We start from the raw sequence: 20269 nt of genomic DNA, 5'->3' as shown, positions 1-20269 counted from the left end.
TACAGGTTAGAAATTCTAGTACAAAGTTGGATATGAGTGGTGAAAATGGGTATCTTTGCCTTGTTCCTGATCTTATTGGGAAGCCATATAGTCTTTAACCGTAAACTGACATTCTTATTACATTTAAGAATTTGGCCTTGCACGGTGGTTCATGCCTGTAATCCCAGTACTTTGGGAGGCTGAGGAGGGCAGATCACAAGGACAGGAGGTCAAGACCAGCCTGGCCATTATGGTGAAACCTCATCTTTACTAAAAACACAGTAAAGTAGCCAGGTGTGGTGGCAGGTGCCTGTAATCCCAGCTACTCTGGAGGCTGAGGTAGTAGAATTGCTTGAACCCAGGAGGCAGAGGTTGCAGTGAGCTAAGACTGCACCACAGTTCTCCAGCCTGGTGACAGAGCAAAACTCCATCTCAAAAAAAAAAAAAAAAAAGAAAAGAAAAAAGAATTATGTTAGATATAGGTTTTTAAAATAAATATCCTTTATCAGGTTAAGAAAGTTTTATTTCTAATTTACAGCAAGACTTCATCCGAAAAAAAAACTATTATGTTGGATATACTTCTTAAAAATAAATACCCTTTATCAGGTTAAGAAAGTTTTTTTTTTAATTTCTAATTTAATGAGAGTTTTATCAATAACTTTGGATTTTTTCAAATTCTTTTTCTTAATCTATAGACATAACAATGTTTTTTCTGTAAATTATTTTATTATTTTATTATAATGAATTATATTGATAGATTTTGAATGTTAAAGTAGCCTTGTACTCTTGAAAGAAACCATACTTGGTCATGATATATTTATGTACTTTTGGACTTGATTTGCTGAAATTTTGTTCATAATTTGAAATATATACTCATCTGAAACATTGGTCTGCATTTTCTTTAAGTGTAAGATCTTTGTCTAGTTTTGAGATCAAATTAATGCTGGCCTCATAGAATGAGTTAGGAAGCCTCCCTCCCTCTTTAATTTTATTGAAAAATTTGTGTGTAGTTGGTATTAATTCTTTCTTAAATATTTGGTAGCCTTTGTATGAAGGTTTTGAACTGTAATTCCTGCTTTCAAATAGATATAGGACTATACAAGGATACGTATTTTTTCTTTAGTGAATTTTGATAGTTCTCATTTCTTAACAGATTTGGCCATTTCATCCAAGTTATCACATTCATTATTATTATTATTTTTTTTTAGAGCCAAACCTGACTCTAACTAATACAAAATTGGATTTCTGGCATTGTAAATGGCTTGTCACTACTTTTAGCCACAAATTGATTACAAGATATGAACAATACTTTGGACAAGATAAGGAATGGATGACTCAACCCTACAATAGCATTTTAAAGTAAAAGCAGACTCGAGGGAACTTGATATAGTCATTCAAGTGGTGCATAACTAGTTAGGCCGAGGTGAGAGCCAGTTTGAGAAGCTTGGTTTTATTTGTCGGTGCTGCTTTGTTTTGCCATTTTGCCTCTAAGCTGCTTCTAGGTATCTCAGAAGCTCCGCCTCCTGGACTGTGTACTGTGTCCTGTACCATGGGAAACCAGTTAACCTAGAGGCAGAAGTTCCTCATGTTTACAGGTTTGAGGTCTGTATCGTAACATTGTATGCAGATGACCTTTATCACAGCACAGACATTCTGTGAAAATAGGACATTGTCATTTTAAAAACTTGTCTTCCCCAGGAAAGGGAAGGACCATGTTTTCCCCGGGTCTCCCCTTGTGCAAGCCTGGGTCGTTCACTCGAGCCAATGGGGTCACCTAACAGTTCCTGGTTCACACAGAGTCAGGTGGTGGTTGGATGCAGGGGTCTGCCCCTCATGCTCAAGGCTTTATTCTAAAGGCTCCTCTGCATTTCAAAAGTTCCTGTAACAGTATTTAATGTCACTGAAATTACTGTTAGTTACAGCTGGAAAATTCTGGGGAAAAATATACATGGGAAAAGAAGGGTTTTAAGTCAGTGAGCACGTGCACAAGCTGAATTGGAGCCCCTAAAGATTCTGGAAACACTCATTTAAGAATTGCCTTGATGTGATTCATTGCAGGTCAACAGATACATCATGGTTTATTTTAATATAGAAATACTATTAACGAGCCCGAAGCCCCTGATGCAGCTGGGGCCAGAGTGTGCCCTGTTTCTGACAAGACATGGTGGTTGCATGGGTACAGGGTCGCCGGCACCCCTCCTCAGGTGCGCTTTTTGTGGTTCTGAAGTCAGCGATGTGGGAGGGATCTCTTACCAGTCTATACAATCTGATCTTCCTGATATCACCTCCTCCCCAGGGAGCATCTACATTTTGGCCAAACACTAGGAACTTAATATTTAATGTTAAAAGAGAAACCGTTTAGAAAGTCTAGGAACATCTCATGTGCCTCGTGGCAATTATGAGATCCCTGGGCTCCCTTTAAACAAAGAGCTTTGTTCTTTTAAAGCAATTACCAGAAGTAAAAAAGCAATAATGCCAGTAAAACTTTTAAAGGCACATGTGCAGGAAGACAATTGGAGTTCAGGCTGTCTGTGGGTAGCTGGTGATCTCGCCATGACACAGGAAGATACTGTCTTCTGGAGGGTGAAATCTTAGTGTCCCTATAGCCATTGCTCCTGCAAACCCTGTCTGTGGTTGGCGGAGACATTAGCATTTAGTTGACACTTTTACCTTGGTTGGATGGAAGGTATTACATTACTACGAAGCATCATTGCATCTTGATGTATTGTCTACTAAGTTGCCAGCATCTTCAACAGCAAGCTATAGTTAGGTTAGTCAAGTGACTCAGTCAGCAAAAATGGTGAGGTGGCCAGGTGCCATGGCTCATGCCTGTAATCCTAGCACTTTGGGAGGCCAAGGTGAGAGAATGACTTGAGGCCAGGAGTTCAAGACCAGCCTGGGCAACATAGGGAGACCCCGTTTTTGCAAAAAAATAAAAAAATTAGCTGGGTATGATGGTGCACACCTGTAGTTCTAGCTACTCAGGAGGCTGAGGTGCCAGGATCCTGTCAGCCTAGGAGTTTGAGGCTGCAGTGAGCTGTGACTGCCCTACTGCATTCCAGCCTGGGCAACAGAGTGAGATCTTATCTCAAAAAAGAAAAAACATGGTGAAGCATCATGAAAGAATTTTGCTTGTGAGCTGCCCTTTGGTGGTTTGGCGGCTGTACCCCGAGGAGCATCAGACAACCTAAATCCCTGATAATACAAGGCAAGGGAAGTAGTAGTACTGTTTTCTAAAATGGGAACAGCTGGTTTTGACTTGGGACCAGACATGAGGAGACCAGCCTAGGTCTGGGGAACAGGCTGTGGGAAGGGTGTTCCTGGGAGCTGGGGAATCAGCCTCAGATCCGCAATAAGCAGTGTTTCTTTATCCTCAGGCAGTGGGTGTCTTCAAATGAGAGGACCCGGAGCGGCAGGTTTTTGTACCACTGAAGGCTGTGACAAAGGTTAATTAACACTCTATGTCCCCAATCCCACCTCGAGGTAACAGCCGTGTGTGTGTTCTTTGGCACTTTCTTTATGAAAAACGGGAATCTAATGTATAGGCTGGGCGCGGTGGCTCATGCCTGTAATCCCAGCACTTTGGGATGCCAAGGATCACGAGCTCAAAAGATGGAGACCATCCTGGCCAACATGGTGAAACCCTGTCTCTACTAAAACTACAAAAATTAGTGAGTGTGGTGGTGTGTGCCTGTAATCCCAGCTACTTGGGAGGCTGAGGCAGGAGAATTGCTTGAACCCGGTGGGGTGGAGGTTGCAGTGAGCCACGCCATTGCACTCCATCCTGGGTGAAACAGTGCAATGGTGTGGCACTGTCTCAAAAAACAAGAAATATAATATATAATATGTATATGTATATTTGGTATGTGTGTTTATTTATCATTATATCTCTATATACTGATACTCTTGCTTTTACTGGACAGATTCCTAAGAATGAACTAAAGGTTCATATGTATATATATATATATATATATATACACGTGTGTGTGTGTGTGTGTATAAATTTTTTTTTTTTTTGCTGCATATCATATTCTAACCAACAGCTTAACAACACAAATCATGGCCTCTTGACAGTAATTGTGCAGGCCGTATGGCTTTTAATATAGTTTTAATTAGTAAGTATTCATTTTCTTATTCTGCTTTTCCTCATTTCACACTATCTTATGTATCCTTGTTTACATATCTTCCTAACCTTCATATTTACCACTTTTTAATAACTTTCTATTCTTTCTTTGATAGAATGGCTCAGCGCAGGATGATGATCCCTCAGCTGGTTTTTTTTTTTTTTTTTTTTTTTTTTTTGAGATGGAATCTAGCTCTGTCACCCAGGCTGGAATGCTGGAATGCAGTGGCACAATCTTAGCTCACTGCCACCTCCACCTCTTGGGTCCAGGTGATTCTCCTGCCTCAGTCTCCTGAGTGGCTGGGACTACAGGCACATGCCAACATGATCGGCTAATTTGTTGTATTTTTTAGCAGAGATGGGGTTTCACTGTGTTAGCCAGGATGGTCTTGATCTCCTGACCTCATGATTTGCCTGCCTTGGCCTCCCAAAGTGCTGGGATTACAGGTGTGAGCCACCGCGCCCAGCACAGCTGTATTGGGTTTAGCGGGTGAGGAGGGGAAGGGCCCCTGGGAAACAAGCCTCACGTATTGATTTCTCGCTTCAACCTGTGAGCAGGTGCAATGGCTGGATTTACTGAAATGATAGAGAAAAAACTTCACCATGCAACTATTTAACACAAAGTACTTGAGCATACTCTAGGTTATTTGAGCAGGAGATCATGAAACATTTGGAGTATTTTTACTAATAGAAAAAAGTACAAGTCTTCCAATATATAAATGCAATTGAATTTATTAGAAATTCAAGAAAAGATTAATGAATTCTTATTTTCCAGTTATCCCATCTACAGCACATTTGAGTGTGTTTGCTGTTCCGACATCTTCCATAGTGTTTCTTTGTTTTTAAATTTTATAGGAATTTAGAAAAAGACTAGTTATTGAGCTACTGAGTGCTTCAAAGAGCTTCATTCAAAGTAAGTATCTGGCTTGAAATATGGAATCACTCTATTGTTTTTCCTTCTATTGTCAGATCACCCAGTCATTTTGGAAAAGCTGCAGTGATACCAGAAAAAAATATTTGCTTGGTAGCTTTTGTTTGCTTCTTAGAACATCTGTTATCAAGCTGAGTTCATCATTCCTGGAGAGCAACTAAAACCCCAATCAAATGTGACTTCACTTGCCCTATCATGAAAGATGATGGAGCTGGATTGGAATGTTGAGTGTTTGCTTTTGGTTTCGGAGGTCTACTTTCCAAACCAACATGGTGAAATAGAGTTGTACACTTTACTTTTCCAGAAAGCACTGGGTATATATGATACCCAATTGGTTTAAGAACCTCATGTTTCAGGAGGCAGCTCAGTTATCTCCCTGTAATAACAGCCAATTCCACAAACGAGTTGTTTGCTATGTGGGGCTTGCAGGCCTCCTGGTTTGGGGGTGGAAGCAAGAAAACCAAATTAGGGTTGGCCTGGAAACACAGCTACCCTGAACACTCAGCTGTTTCTGATCACACGGGCTTGGCTTTGGAGACTGGGTTATAGCCTAGAGAGGACATGAGTTAACTCCTTGATGCTACGCAATGGAAGGACATGAAGGCCTGGTCGTGGCCTTCTAAAAATGAAGACTCATTAGTCATGGGACTCTAAAAATGAAGAACAACATCATGGAAAATATTGTGACTTAAGAGAGCATCTAAGAGGCAAAAAAAAAAAAAGTGATTATTTTCAAAGCAATGTAGACGAGATGTTAATTAGGAAGGTGTTAGATTGAAGTAACACTCGGCCCCTTTGGAAAATCATATTAATAGCAATACAAAATGGAAAGGGACTGAAGAATTTGCTTCCTGTTGAGTCAACATTAACTTTGGAATTAGGTACATCTGGCTGCACTAATAATGGTTTTCCAACTCACTGTCAGTGTTTATTAAAATGCAGATTCCTAAGTTCTTGCCCAGATCTAGTGAATCAGGATCTCTGGAGGAGATTCCCAGGTATCTTAATCTTTAGTGAGCTTTCCAGGTGATTTTTATACACAACTAAAGCTTTTAAGAGCTTACTATGCACCAGACACTGTTTTGAGTGCTCTCTATGCATTATCTTACTTAGAATGTAATGTGATGATATGGACTCAGTATACTCATTTGCGTTTTATAGCTAAGGAAGCCAAGGCATAGAGTGGCCATTGGACTTGCCCACAGTCACTCGGGGGTGATGAAACCAGGATATGAACACATGCAACGTGTCTTTAGAGTCCACACTCCCAAGTACCATGTGCCTACTCTGCTTTTCATACTCTTTGTACTCTGGGAACTGCTAAACAAATTAACTTCTCTGGATGTCTATTTCCTCATTGGCAAAATGGATACAAACAAATTTAAAAGTGTAAAACCCGTAATATTAAATCTTGATGAGACATCCCCAACCCTGCTTTCTTAGGCTATGAAGAACATCTATTTAATGCAATGTTCTATATTTGTTGTTTGCATTTATGGACAAACTTCAAATACGGGAAAGATAATAATAATGAATTTAAAAAAATTTATATAGCATGCTTTTTTAGCTGTCCACTGTGTTGAGCGATTTCACTGTGGTTAGATCTGGATCCCTTCCAATCCTTGAAAATTTCTGTTTTCTTCATTTGATTTTTCTATATTTTAAAACTTTTAGCCTGATAAAGAAAAGATGCCCTCTTCTTGGGGTCAAATATTTAAAGGTCAACCAGTTTAAATGCAAGTATTTGTATAAGCAATAGTAAATATACCATCCCTTTGTCTATAGTGAAGAACTTTTGACCCGTGACCTGCTCACCTTTGGAAAATACATGAATGCCACCAGACCTCTCGTTGTGGTCCTGGCAAAGATAGTTTGCCAGGAATCTTTTCAGAGGATAAAGAGAATCACTGTTTTAAAATTAAAATCTTTTTTTAAGGTGATAAATCTATCCTTTTAAATTTAAGAGCAGGAACTTAATTCAACAATACACTTACAAATTTATTGCCTGTTGCTAAGGCTAACATATGACGAGGTGACCTTTTATTAGTCATTTGTCCAAAAAAAAAAAATGGAATCTCTGTCAAGACTTTGCTTTTTCCAGCCACACAGGGTGACTCATGTGAGGTTGAAAGCAAGTAGCATTGGGAAGGACTGCCCTGGGACACAGCTGTGACCTCTGTTTTTGGTGAGTCACAAAAATAGCTGTAGCTTACTTCTACTTGTCCATTCTCATGAGGCATTTGAACGATGTGAATTGATGAAATCCATAAACAGATTTTTGTTTGGGGTTTCAGTACCTTCCCTAGAAAAATGTTTCTTGCATGACTCATAAGTAGGCAGAGTAAGCCGCCCTCTTGTCTATCTCTAGGAGGCAAGTTGTCTCTTCTAGAAGATAAGTAATGAATGAAATTGGTGAAGTCAGGCTAGTTGAGGACCAGGCAGGGGAAAAGAGGGAATCTACTTAACTGATAACTCAAGAACATGCTACCCCTCACCCTGCACAAAAAGGGTGAAATCATTGACTGATATTTAGTCAGTGAATATGTATCAAGTGCCTGCTATATGTCAGGCCCTGGCTACATACTGTGATTTGTACAGAAAACAATAAAACCTGAAGTGGTTTCTAAGTCCCAGGAAGTGGAGCCCAGGGACATACAGTCACATACTCACAGAGCAAATGCGGAAGCCCAGCAGTAGCCAGCGCTGCCGGGAGAGGCTGAGAGCTGGGAAGCACAGTGAGGGCTTGAGCTGGACAGGACACTCAGGAAAGCCTTTCTGGAGGGGGTCATGTTTCAGCTGAGTAGAAGGAAAATGTCTTCGGGACCTGGTGGAGGTGGTGGAGGTGGGGAGAGGAATGGGGTGTCTGACGAATTGAAAGCACTGGGTGTCGCTGGTGCTTGGACATTCTGGGATGGGGGAAGTCGGGTACAGATGGAGTGAATGACTTAAGCACGAGAAGACCATGAAGAACCTGTAGGCTTTATACCCAGAGTTGGGGTAAGCTGCAGAAGGGTTTTAGGCAGAGGGTGATATAATCAGATTTGCATTTCTAAAGAACTTTCTGTCCACTATGTGAAGAACAAACCCAGATGGACAGGTCTGGTGTATGAAGACAAGTTGAGAGGTTACAGCATGGGCAGACATGGTTTCTAGGATGAGGGTAGTGGTGAGGATGGAGACAGGAACACCTAGGAAGGGAAATCTCCCTTGATTGAGAGAGGGACCATTTACACACAGTGAAACAGAGACAAAGACTGGATTTACTGCCAGCATTTAAGCATCTCCAAATGGTTGGATGGTGGTTTTACTCACTCAGAGAAAGACCACTGGAAGCAGACTAAGGTTGTTATTGTTGGAAATGTTATGAATTTTGAAGCATATAACATTGAAGCGTGTCTTTCGGATAGCCCGATAGAGACAGCTAGAAAGACATCCATCTAGCTATATAGCTCTGGATCACAGAAGAGCAATCAAGTTTGGACAAAGGAATTTGGGAGTCTCTGTATGGCCATGGGTATTGATAGAGTGTGGAAGGAATGAACTATAAATGAACTTTGAGAAATCGCAACATCTAATGACTGGGTGGAGGAGAATGAGCCAGCAAAGAAGATGCAGGAAGAAAACCAAGAGAATACAGTTTCCTGGAAACCAAAGGAAGATGGTATTTCAAGGAGAGAGAATAATAGTCAATGGTGCCAAAAGCTACCGATGGTCCAGTAAGATGAGGAGGGAACAGATTCCATTGGATTTAGCAACACGGAGATTCTCAGCAACTTCAGAAAGATTAACTTCAGAAATTAATGTGAAATCCAAGGGTAGGGGCACATTTTACCCAAGGCAGAATACAACAGTAGTTTTCAGGCACTAATCATAAGATCAAAGCACAGTTACATACTGACCTCTGGCTGGCTGATTTCAGAGATATGCCATATGGATATTTCTGGAAAGGTTTGTAGCTTTCTGGACAAACAGTGAGGTGGGGAAGAAAGTAGCAAGTTTACAAGTGGGGGAAAAGAAAAGTAGTCAGAAGCCCTGAGTGTTAGTCTTTGCAGCCAAAACTCAATAGCAGACTAGCTGATCTGAGGTGCAGCTCTTGCATTTCTAAAGCTATGGGGCTAGGATATAATTGCGAGAATCTATAGAAGTGCTAGTGCTGTGTGTTCTGCCTCGTGAAGGCAGAAAGGTGCAAGTGGGAGCCTTGTCCATTCTATTGCCAGCTGTATTAATCTGTTCTCACGCTGCTATATACCCAAGATTGGGTAATTTGTAAAGGAAAGAGGTTTCATGGATTCACAGTTCCATATGACTGGAGAGGCCTCACAGTCATGGTGGAAGATAAGGGGAAAAGCAAAGGCACATCTTATATGGCTGCAGGCAAGAGAGCTTGTGCAGGGGACACAATTTATAAAACCATCAGATCTTGTGAGACTTATTCACTACCACAAGAACAGTATCAGGGAAACCACCCCCATGATTTAATTGTCTCCCCCAGTCCCCCTTGACTCATGGGGATTTGTAGTAACAATTCAATGTGAGATTTGGCTGGGGACACAGCCAAACCATATCACCAGCTCTGTGTTATACTGGGGGTAACTCTGCTTTTTTTTTTTTTTTAATTTTGTTTTGTTTTTTGTTTTTTCAATTGGGAATGAGGCTGTTCTAGTTTTTTTTTTTTTTCCTGAGGTCATTTGCAGTTTTCAAATTGTAATAATTATGTTCATCAAGGTGAACATTTAATTTTGTCTGATCAATTAAGCTAATTTGGCATTTGCTGTCCTGTCTTCATCATTTGATGAACTAATTTTTGTACGTTTTTTTAAAAATCACAGCATTTTGTCTCCTCACTTGCCTTTTAATCCTCGGTGCATGTTGCAGTGAGCTGGGCTCTCCCTCACAGGGTGAGGTCATGTTTGCGCCCCTGTGGCCTTCTCTGTGTAATCGTGGTCTCTGTGTAACACCAAGGCCGCAATTTTCAGGAATAAACACAGATGGGAATGGATGATTCCCTGGTTTCATAAAACCTCTAAGGAACATTAGATAATGCTCATTGATAGAAGTAAAACTCAATTATCCTCGGTGCCAGTAGTTTTTATGTCTCTTAGGAGATTCTCCTGGAGGGATCACTGGGTATTTTAAAGATGTTTGGAAACAACATGTTGATGGAATTGTCTTCAATGGAAAGTCACTAAATGTTTGCTGATGACTTTTGTTGGGTCTATCAAAATCAATTAACTCTACCATTGTTGCATTTTGTGCTCACTTACAAAAAAAATTGAAGGGGACAAATTTTACATTAAAAGGGCAAATACTCCTGAATATTGAAAACTGAATTCTAGAAGAATAGAAACTTTGAAAACTGTTCCTCAATGGGAGAAATAATTAGAAAGGCAATTTTCATTACTTTGTATTTTTCCATGGGAGTGGGATAATGAGAAATATAGAGATTTAAGCTGACTCAGAGTATGATGAAAGAAACATTAAATTTCTTCTGAGTCTCACTCAGAAGGGAGTATTTAATTAAAATTATATTGAAATCTGAGGACTCTATGGAAGCTGTTAAAAGTTTTTGTACTGGAATATGTATAACATATTTTGCACAGGAAAATGTAATATTATATTTTTTGATATGATATTTATGATATAAAATGTAATAGGACACAACCACAACTTGAATGCTTAAGAGAAATTAAATGAGATCATGGCTGTAAAGTTTTCAGCACAGTGCCTGGTGCACTGTGCATGTAGATGGCAGCTGGTGTTACAAGCCTCTCTCATCACTCAAACACTTCACTAGAGCAATACTGGTGACACGTCTGCATGTCATGGGAACATTTGGGAATCATATTATGCAAGCCAAGTGTCTTTTCTCAAGACAAGCTGTATACTCACAAAGGCCAGGTACATTTACCCAAACTGACTGACTCAGCTTGGGACATTAACCAATAGTGGCTGAGCATGAGACGCAGTTTGTTCACAAGGTGCTTCAGCCATTCTGTGGTGAGGTTGCATATTGAGTAGTTATCAGTTGACACATCTTGACATTTTTTTCAATGTCATAAAAGATTCTTGATAACTTCAGGAAGATTGACTTCAGAAATTAATGTTAAATCCAAGGGCAGGGACACATTTTACTCAATTTTTTCAATGTTTTACTTTGAAAAAATGTCCGATGTGTCAACTGGTAAAAACAAAGGGGATGTGTCATAAGACTCAATCAGTAAAACAAAGGGGTTGTATCATAAGAGGGAGAAGGGAAAGATGTGGATGGAGAAGAGGGCAGAGACAGAGAAGCTGCATTGTGGGAATAATGGCATCAGTGGAGAGGCAATCGTGGGCATCTGCTGATGAAGGGTGCTCATGTTCCAGTAAGATGAGGAGAGGCCATGAGCTGTGTGGTGCTCAGACAGTACAGAGCTATTTCATTTCTCCACTAGGCCTGGCTGTGCAGCTTTAGAGATGTCCACTGAGTTTTCTTTCTTCATAACCATAAACCTCCAACACCCAAGGCTATGCTTCTCAAAATTTCCAATTTAAGTGCTCCACAGTCTGATAGCTCAGATGGGAAGCCTTGGAGCTCTGGAGATCCAGGCCGGAACTTCAGGCAGCAAGTATGAGATTTCCTTCGCTTTTACTTAGGATCTATAAAGTGTACCTTATTTTCACACTTCAGTCTATAATAAGTTTATTTAATGGGGGAAGATTATCATCCAGAAGACAGATCCAGTAAGAAAATGTGCTGCTATTTGAGTACCACATTCGGAGAATTGATTTGAGTAACCTGGCATGTCTCTGTTCTTTACAAACTAAATGGCCAGAGAACAAGATGACCTTATTTTTTCCCAGAAAGTGGTGAGGGTCATTTGCAGTCCCTTGTAAAGATTGAAAGGGGGTCTGTAAGCCAAGCTACAAGCTCCCCTCATGCAGCTGGTCCTGGGATCCTAATTAGTATTTATCATTTTCTTTCTTACTGCCCATTTACGATTCTTCACCACTAACCAACATTTCAGCTGGTGGGTGATTTGACCGATGGCATAATCCAGGCCTTTAGCCATGAGGGGTCTGAACTCTTAGTCGCCTTGCTTTTTTAGGTGTGTGATTGAAGACATTGCAATTTATAGTTGGCACCAAGCGTGAAGCATCTTGTGGGGCTGCAGGCAACACTGCAGCTGTGCAGATGCATAAACTGCACTTGGCATGGCAACTCTCTGTGGACAGTAGTGGTTCAGAGTCCTTGATATTTTGCTCTTTTCATGTAATGTTTCTTAGGTGCATTTCTAAGTAGCAATAGAATTCACACATGAAGCAGTTATTTTTAACTTCTCTACTTCTCTATAGTGTTTTAAGTATGCTAATATGCTACAATTTCTTTAGTGAGTATTCAACTACAAGATATTTATCTCCACATTATTTTTTGGCTCACAGCTTTTGGGATTCATTACTTGGGCAATACTTCTCTGTGGTCTTTCCAGTTGAATATTTGAAAATACGGTGAAAATAATTACATCTCAGACAAAAAAAAATCTACTTGATGTTATATCGGTTTACAAAAAAGAGGATGTAGACATAAAATTTCAAAATTAGAAGTTTTAGTAATCATCTAAAGTTATTTCACAAATTAAAAAATAATTCCAAGGATTTAATGATGTGCTTTACCATAATCATAAGTTGCGCAAATGTATTGATAAAAACCATTAATATATGTTAAATACTATGCTAAGCATTTTATGGTATTACCTCATATAATAATTATCTGTAGTTATTTCAATTTATAGATGAAAAAATATATCCAATCAGTAGTAGAGCTGGGACTCAAAACTGAGACTGTGGAGATAGCAAAGCCAATCTCACAAGGCCAGCAAGAAATCAGGTCAGCTTCAAAGTGAAGGCATTAAAAGATGTGCAAGAACACCGTTGGGTGTAAGATGGGCCCCAACCATCTGCACTTATGCTGAACTTACCAAAATGTCAAACATTAAATCCCTTTAAAAACTGTCCTTAGCTAAGTCCAAGAACAAGAACTGGATTTCACCACATAGTCCGTATGTTTTTAGCCCTCCAATTCTTATAGAAGCATTTTGAAAGCACTTTCACTCCAAAACAAGTTAAAAAGATTGCTCTAATCAGCAACTCAACAGTTTAAACTACATGCTGGCTTAATAAAATATTTACATCACAGTTGGATATTATTTATCTATTGAAATATTTTCTACAAGGATATCATTTTTGTGAGATAGATTAGGAAATAGATTAAGGTAAAACATCTGAGAGATGGGCTCATTCATGGACAGAATTTATTGGATTCCCTTTGGAGCTGTTGTGGGATAATGAGGAGGAATGGAAACATGCATTCACATAACAATCATTTACTCATTTATCAAGAAAGAATTCAGCTGGTGTTATGTGGCAGACATGCTGTTAGTTGCTGTGCCTGCAGGTATTGCAAAGTATTGTCTTCTTAGTAAAGTGCAGATGGTTTTAAAATGTTACTGAGGAGGTATTTCCATAGTTCATCTGTAGAAGCAGGGTTTTTATGTTTCCTATTCTGCACGATTATTCTTTAATAGTTATAACAATTATGTAAAAGGACTAGGGATGTCATCTTACAGTTTTAGAATGTTAGATTTGGAAATACATCAAGGGCACCTTCTTCATTCCACAGATAGGGGACTGAGGCCAGGAGGCACAGTGACCCAGAAAAGTTTGCAGAACAACTTAGAGGCACAGACAGGAGTGAAACCAAACCTCCTTATTTCTACCTTGTCCTTATTTTATTACACTCCTGAAAATAAAGTCATAAGTGTTTATCTTCAAAGGTAAAATCCATTGTAACCCATTCTAGATATATAATAAGTCATGAATATCTCCCGCAAAGCTCATAACTCTCCAAATAATCTCAGTAGGTTTAGCATGCAATGCCAAGAAGGTCTTCATTATAAACTAAATAGTTCATTAAGATATTAAATCCAATACCTGCTTTGTATTTTTTTAAATGAAAAAGTATAACAATTGATGATTCAGTTAATTTGATAAATGTTCACTATAAACAATAAATTCCTACAAATTTTATAAGTTTTGGGGGTGCATTTTGAGGCTATCTGGAGCAAGAAATAATTATTCTGTTTTAGATTATATATTGTTTATGTAACATATATGTGTCAAATTATGTATAGCATCTGGTCAGCCCTCCATACTTGTGAGTTTTACATTCACAGATTCAACCAACTGTGGATCAAAACTATTTGGAAAAAAAGGGATGATTGTATCTGTACTGAACATGTACAGACTTGTTTCCTTCTCATTATTCTCTAAACAATACAGTATAACAACTCTTTGCTAATATTTACATGGCATTAGATATTTTAGGTAATCTAAAAATGATAGGGTACAAGTCCTAAAGAAAGACTACCAGATAAGCCAATAAAGTAATAGTAAAGGTAATTAAGAACTGATAATTTTAAGTTCGCTGCCACCAATAATCCCTCAATTACTGAAACTTGAACATAATCTTGTAATATGAATGGTTCTTCCAAAGAATCTCATAGACTCTAATTTGACAGTGATGAGTAACCCTGTAGGATTTTGAGGCAAAGGCTTTCAAATGGAGAATAAAGTGAATGTTAAAGAGAACACAGGCTCTTTGTGGTCTTCTGAATTAGTACATGGGAGGATGTGCATAGGTTATATGCAAATACTACACCACTTTATATCAGAGACTTGAGCATCCATAGCTTTTGGTATTTGAAGGGGATCTTGGAACAGATCTCCCACCACCAACAAGAGGCAGCTATATGTGTCAAATCTTGGTCACCTACAAATTTGGATGTTTTTCTTTCTTCTATTTTATATATATATATATATGTATATATATATATATATATATATATATATATGCAGTTGTAGTTGGTTTCAACAGGAAACAGACTCTGATATTTACATGCAGATAGCTGGTCTAATGGGAAATAACACTATTTCCCACTGAGGCTGAGGAACAACACCTGTCAGAGGTGAGAAGATTGGGTTGGGCCAGGAAGTATTAATATTTGAATCTTGATGGATTGCAACAGTGGCTTCAGCCAATTCTGTGAGGTGCTCGGGGGCTGGGTTGGCTCTTCAGAGTTGTCCAACCTTGAGACAAGTAGCCCAGGCCTCTAAATGTCCCCAGCCCCTGTCTAGTCATTGGAAAGGAGATGCCTCTGGACATGGAACACAAGTTTGGGTGAGATGGCCCTAGTTAGCTGAGAGCAGTTCTTGGAGGAGGATTCAGCTGTTGACAGTTCAACAGCTGGAAGGGTGAAAGGCGCAGCCCTAAAATAGCATATGGACAACGATGGAGGGAATTGGAGTTGGTCTAGGACCTGTCTGCTGCTCTATAAAATAATCTTTAAAAAATGAGTGACCGAAATAGCATTGAGAAAATGAGACGAGGCAATTGGTGAGTAGTTGTTATTATACTTAAAATAGTTAATAAGGCTTAAGGTAGAGAGATGAGTTATAATTTGGACATGTCTCCTTTTTACATTTTCTGACAAAGCAATCCAGATTCTTTTGCTGGAAGGGAGATGTTTAAATGGCATAAGGCCTTTCCATGATTTCTGGAGCTGTGGTTGGGAAGCCCAAACAGGCAACGACTGCAGATCAATTGCTGCATTGAAAAAAAGTTTATTCAATATTAACTTCTTAGGCAGGACTTTGGAAACTGGCCCAGTTCTCTACTGGCTTACCAAATACCTGGAAAATGAGACTTAAAAACAATAATGTAAATCAAAGGGTTAGGGCTGGGAGGACAGCTGCAGGTTCTTGAAGATAAAGCTTTTCCTGTGCAGTTTGGTATCACAGCCTGATGAGCAATGTGTTTGGGGGGTCGTTTCTGCTTGAGAGTAGGATAGAAAAATTAGGAAAGAAATTAAGCATTCTAAAGGGAATATTTTTAGATTTAGGAAGGTAAATAATTCAAAATGTCAACTCTGAAAATTAAAAAAAATCTCAAAAGTTTTATGTTCATCATTATGGAAATAGAGTTTATTTTCTATCCAAGTCACAATCACAAGATATTATTAGAGATATTTGTGACATATTAGAATGGTCTTGGGCTCCAGGATGTTGAAGATCAGAAAACTGTATTATAGCTTTGATCATTGAAAGAAAAGAGGGTATTTAACCTGGACTCCTTCTACCTAGAGAGCTGATGATGGCCTTTGAATATGAAATTCTGACATGCACAAAAGAAAATAAACTGATTTATATTGTGTTGCTCCAGAGAAAAGAACAAGAAGCAATGAGAAGACACAGGGAGAGAGATTTTGATTCAACCTAAGCAAGCACCTTCTGACATTAGGAGCAGGGAGTCCTGGGGAGATGGCTCCCTTCCCACTGAAAATCCTCACGCAGAGACAGGTGACTCTCTGCAGGGATGCTGAGGAGGTGTTTTCCAGACTGAATGGGACAGCAGGCCATATATCTGCAAAAGGCTTTCCGTATCCTGGGATTTTATTACTCTGGGTCCTCAGAGATGAATTTTTCCGCCTGGTTCCTTTTTGTTTTCAGTCATCCCCACCATGACCATGACTAGGTTGGTGTGTAAAGGGGGCTCTTGTTCTACATGGCCTCCTCCCTTGCATCTCTGATGTCGGTGCAGCCCAGAGAAGAGGGCAGGGCCTTGTAGTAGAAGAGTATGAATCTGGAATCAGGCAGTCTTACGTTTAAATTTTAGCGGTTACGTTGCCTATGTAAGTCATGCCACTTTTCTAACCAATTTATCTGCATAATACTTAAGTAATACTTAAGTAATAATACTTAAGTTAGGTGACAGGAATTATTTGAAAGTGCCTAGCTTCCAGTAGGTGTCCACAAATACAAATTTCTCTTTTTCCAGGACTCGGCATGTTTCTCTTGATTGTAGTTATTACGTGATCACATATAACGTTCAACAACTCAACTCCCTCTGGTACTTCCTTCTGCCAAAACTGAGGCTCAGAGATTCACTGTGGTTCAAAAAAGTCAGGAAGGAAATCAGAGAGGCCAAGAGGCAAAGCACAGCCTGGCCTGGTATTTCTTACTTTCTTTAGAACCCAGCACATCATCTTTCCCACTAAGTCGCCTGCCTTAGTCCTTACTTCTCTTTATAACATCATCATTGTCCACATCATCTGGCCCCTGGTCTCATCCATCTTGGGCAGGTGACTGAAAAGTCGAGCCAGTGTCCCTGGGAGATATTACCAGGCTTCCTGCAGGGAAGACAGGAGCATGGATGACTGGAGGAGCCAAGAACAGGATGGAGCATGGTGCAAGGAACGGGGGCAGGTTGAACATCCCCATCACACTGTGAAGTCACCTGAGATGGGACCTCCATCCCTGTTGCCTCTCCCAGTACCCTTCACGTGCCTAATGTTGGGGGGATAGATAGATATGGAAATCTGTCATTTTAGTAGAGTTCGGGAAATGCTCTTCTAAAAATTTAAAAGAGATCACAAAACCCTGATAGGATATTTTAAATGAGAGAGAAAAATGTAAATACTTACAAGAAAATCAATACACTTCCTCTGTGATTATATTGTTGAAAATAACAGAGACTCTTTTCATGATTTGCTCAGCTTTTGTTTGTGTAAATCTGAATCTATGACATGTGTCACTCTGAGGGAAGACCCTTTTACTGGTTCTATGTGCTGATGCCCTTGATATCCCAGGGTGTGCTAGTGATAGCTGAGACCTGCAAGCCTCTCTGGATGGTTGCTGTGGGGAAGGGAGCTGCTTCCATGATTTCTCACTTCTCATTGTGACATCACCATTGTCTACCTCATCTGCCTCTGGTCTCTTCTGCAGGCCCAGACATCTTAGGCAGGTGGCTGAAAAGTGGAGTCAGTGTCCCCAGGACATAGGGAAGTCCCTCCGCATTGAATGGAACTGGCTTCTTTGTATCCTCTCCTATAGTCCTGGGGCAATGACTGACTGCCTCATGTGCAAAAAAGAAAAAAGCAAAAACCCCTGCATTCATGCCTCAAGACTGAGCAGACTCTGTGATACAGTTTATTCCCCAGAGGCTCCATGGGATTAGGCTGAAGCCCAAGTGCATTGGAGACCACGTCCTTTTTCACTTTTCTTCCCACTTTCCCAGTATGGCCCCCACCAACCCCTACAGGTTTCTTGTGAGCTCACTCCATTAATACATATCTTGCACAAACATCCCCTTCTCAGGTTCTGCTCCAGGGAACTGTACCCAAGACACTGTCACCATCTATCTCTCAATGCCACATACCTGTCATCCCACACAGCAAAAGGAATCCCACCTAACAGGATAAAAGCACAACTGCAGACACGCTCACTGCCCCCACAACGAGGAGACAAATTAAAAGTCTCATCTGGAGAGGGCTTTTTGAAGCCACTGTTCTTGGAGACTGTTATCTCTGGGTGAGACCATTTCCCCTATTTCTGTTTTAATTTTTTACATTTTCAAAATGAGAAAAACAGTGGGTGCAATGGCTCATATCTGTAGTCCTAGCACTTTGAGAAGCTGAGGTGGGAGGATCACTTTAGGCCAGGAGTTTGAGACCAGCCTGGGCAATATAGTGAGACCCCATTTTCACTAAAAAAGAAAAAAATAACTGAGGGTGGTGGCATGCACCTGTTGTCACAGTTACTCTGGAGGCTGAGGTGAGAGGGTCTTTTAAACTTAGGAATTTAAGGCTGCAGTGAGCTATGATTGTGCCACTGCACCCCAGCCTGGGTGATGGAATGAGATCCTGTCCCAAAAAAATAAAATAAAATTGATAGGCCTGGCTAAGTGGCTCACATCTGTATTCCCAGCAGTTTGGGAGGCCAAGGGAGGTGGATCACACAAGGTCAGGGGTTCGAGACCAGCCTGGCCAACATGGTGAAACCCAGTCTCTACTAAAAATGGAAAAATTAGCTGGGCATGGTGACAGGTGCCTGCAGTCCCAGCTACTCAGTAGGCTGAGGCAGGAGAATCGCTTGAATCCAGGAGGTGGAGGTTGCAGTGAGCTGAGATAGTTCCATTGCACTCTGGCCTGGGCAACAAGAGTGAAACTCCATCTCAAAAAAAAAAATTAATAAAGGAGGAAGGTTGAACAAATCACCAAGATCATGTCACATGTTGCTTGAGACTGGAGGCTTCTACAGGGACAATGAAGTACAGGAAAGGACTCACGACTCTCATAAATGTTAATTTGCTGATTAATCTATTTGGTAACAAAGTAAATTACCTGGCCAGCCAGAAGGACTGTTGCAGACTCTGCCCTCCAGGAGAATTTTGCTTGGTCACTGTTCTTCCAGAGCATCTGGGAGGTTTTCTCTGTGGAGGTGGGACAGGGAGGTGTTATTCGCTCTCAGCTATTACCAACATTGTATACTTAAGCATTTCAGGGGGCCGTTAGTTTGAGGGATTTTTCTTGCACGACCATTCATGTAAAACCATGGTCAGCTGTCTGCCAGTTTCATTTTTGAGAACTGTATCGGTCAGGAATATTGTTGACACATTGACACATCTTTGTGACTCTCCTGGCTGGCTATACTCCCAGGGCTAAGCCATACCTGTGAGTATTCTGATTTTTAGAGGAACTTCTGGGGCTCCACCTATTTTCGTGATTTTTTTCCTCAATGACCTCAGAGCATGAGCAGGATATTATGGATTGGAGTATTGGCATGGATTTCAGGGTATATTTCTTCTCAAATCTGCTTTGGAGTCTTGCCAAAATATTGCATCACAGCCAATTGAGTATTTCAAGGGGAGGCAGGCATCATTTTGACTTGGTGATGGAGAAGGTGCATTCTGAAGGGCTTGCTAACAGTTCTGGCTCCTCCTATGTATCCTCATTCCAATTGCTGGTAATCTTCAGTTTTTGAATCAGTTCATAATCTCAGTCTCTCTCTCTCTCTCTCTCTCTCTCTCTCGCACACACACACACACACACACACACACACACACACAGCCCTGTGGCCACCACACAGTTTGGCCAAACTAATAGCGGATGCTGTGCTCTGGCCTTCTGTGTCCATGGGCTGTCCTCTATTCTGCTTCTGTTGACTTCTGCTGGGCAGCGTGGACTGAGGCTTGCCATGTCTCTTACCTTTACTGAAAGCCACAAAAAATCAATAACTCAATCCGATATTCTGGCATTTAAAATGATAAATTCCTCTAAAATCTCACTATCTGATGAAGTAAGATGTCAGATTCCCAAGAAACAAGACATACTGCCATTGTCAAATGTGCCCTGTGGCTCTCT

At 40.4% G+C, this 20269-nt stretch overlaps 1 long non-coding RNA gene across 1 annotated transcript; it reads right to left on the bottom strand.

Annotated features, from left to right (window-relative positions):
• Positions 1-1408: 1408 nt before the first annotated feature.
• LOC104650854 (uncharacterized) lies at positions 1409-19603 on the bottom strand. Its single transcript, XR_012513369.1, has 4 exons — positions 19578-19603; positions 19250-19338; positions 1754-1858; positions 1409-1632 (listed from the first exon to the last, which is right to left on the bottom strand). It is a non-coding gene; the product is annotated as an uncharacterized LOC104650854 (long non-coding RNA).
• Between the last annotated feature and the right edge of the window lie 666 nt (positions 19604-20269).

Source organism: Saimiri boliviensis, chromosome 13 (genome assembly GCF_048565385.1).
Source record: "Saimiri boliviensis isolate mSaiBol1 chromosome 13, mSaiBol1.pri, whole genome shotgun sequence".
NCBI lineage: Eukaryota > Metazoa > Chordata > Mammalia > Primates > Cebidae > Saimiri > Saimiri boliviensis.
This window is presented reverse-complemented; position numbering and strand designations above follow the sequence as displayed.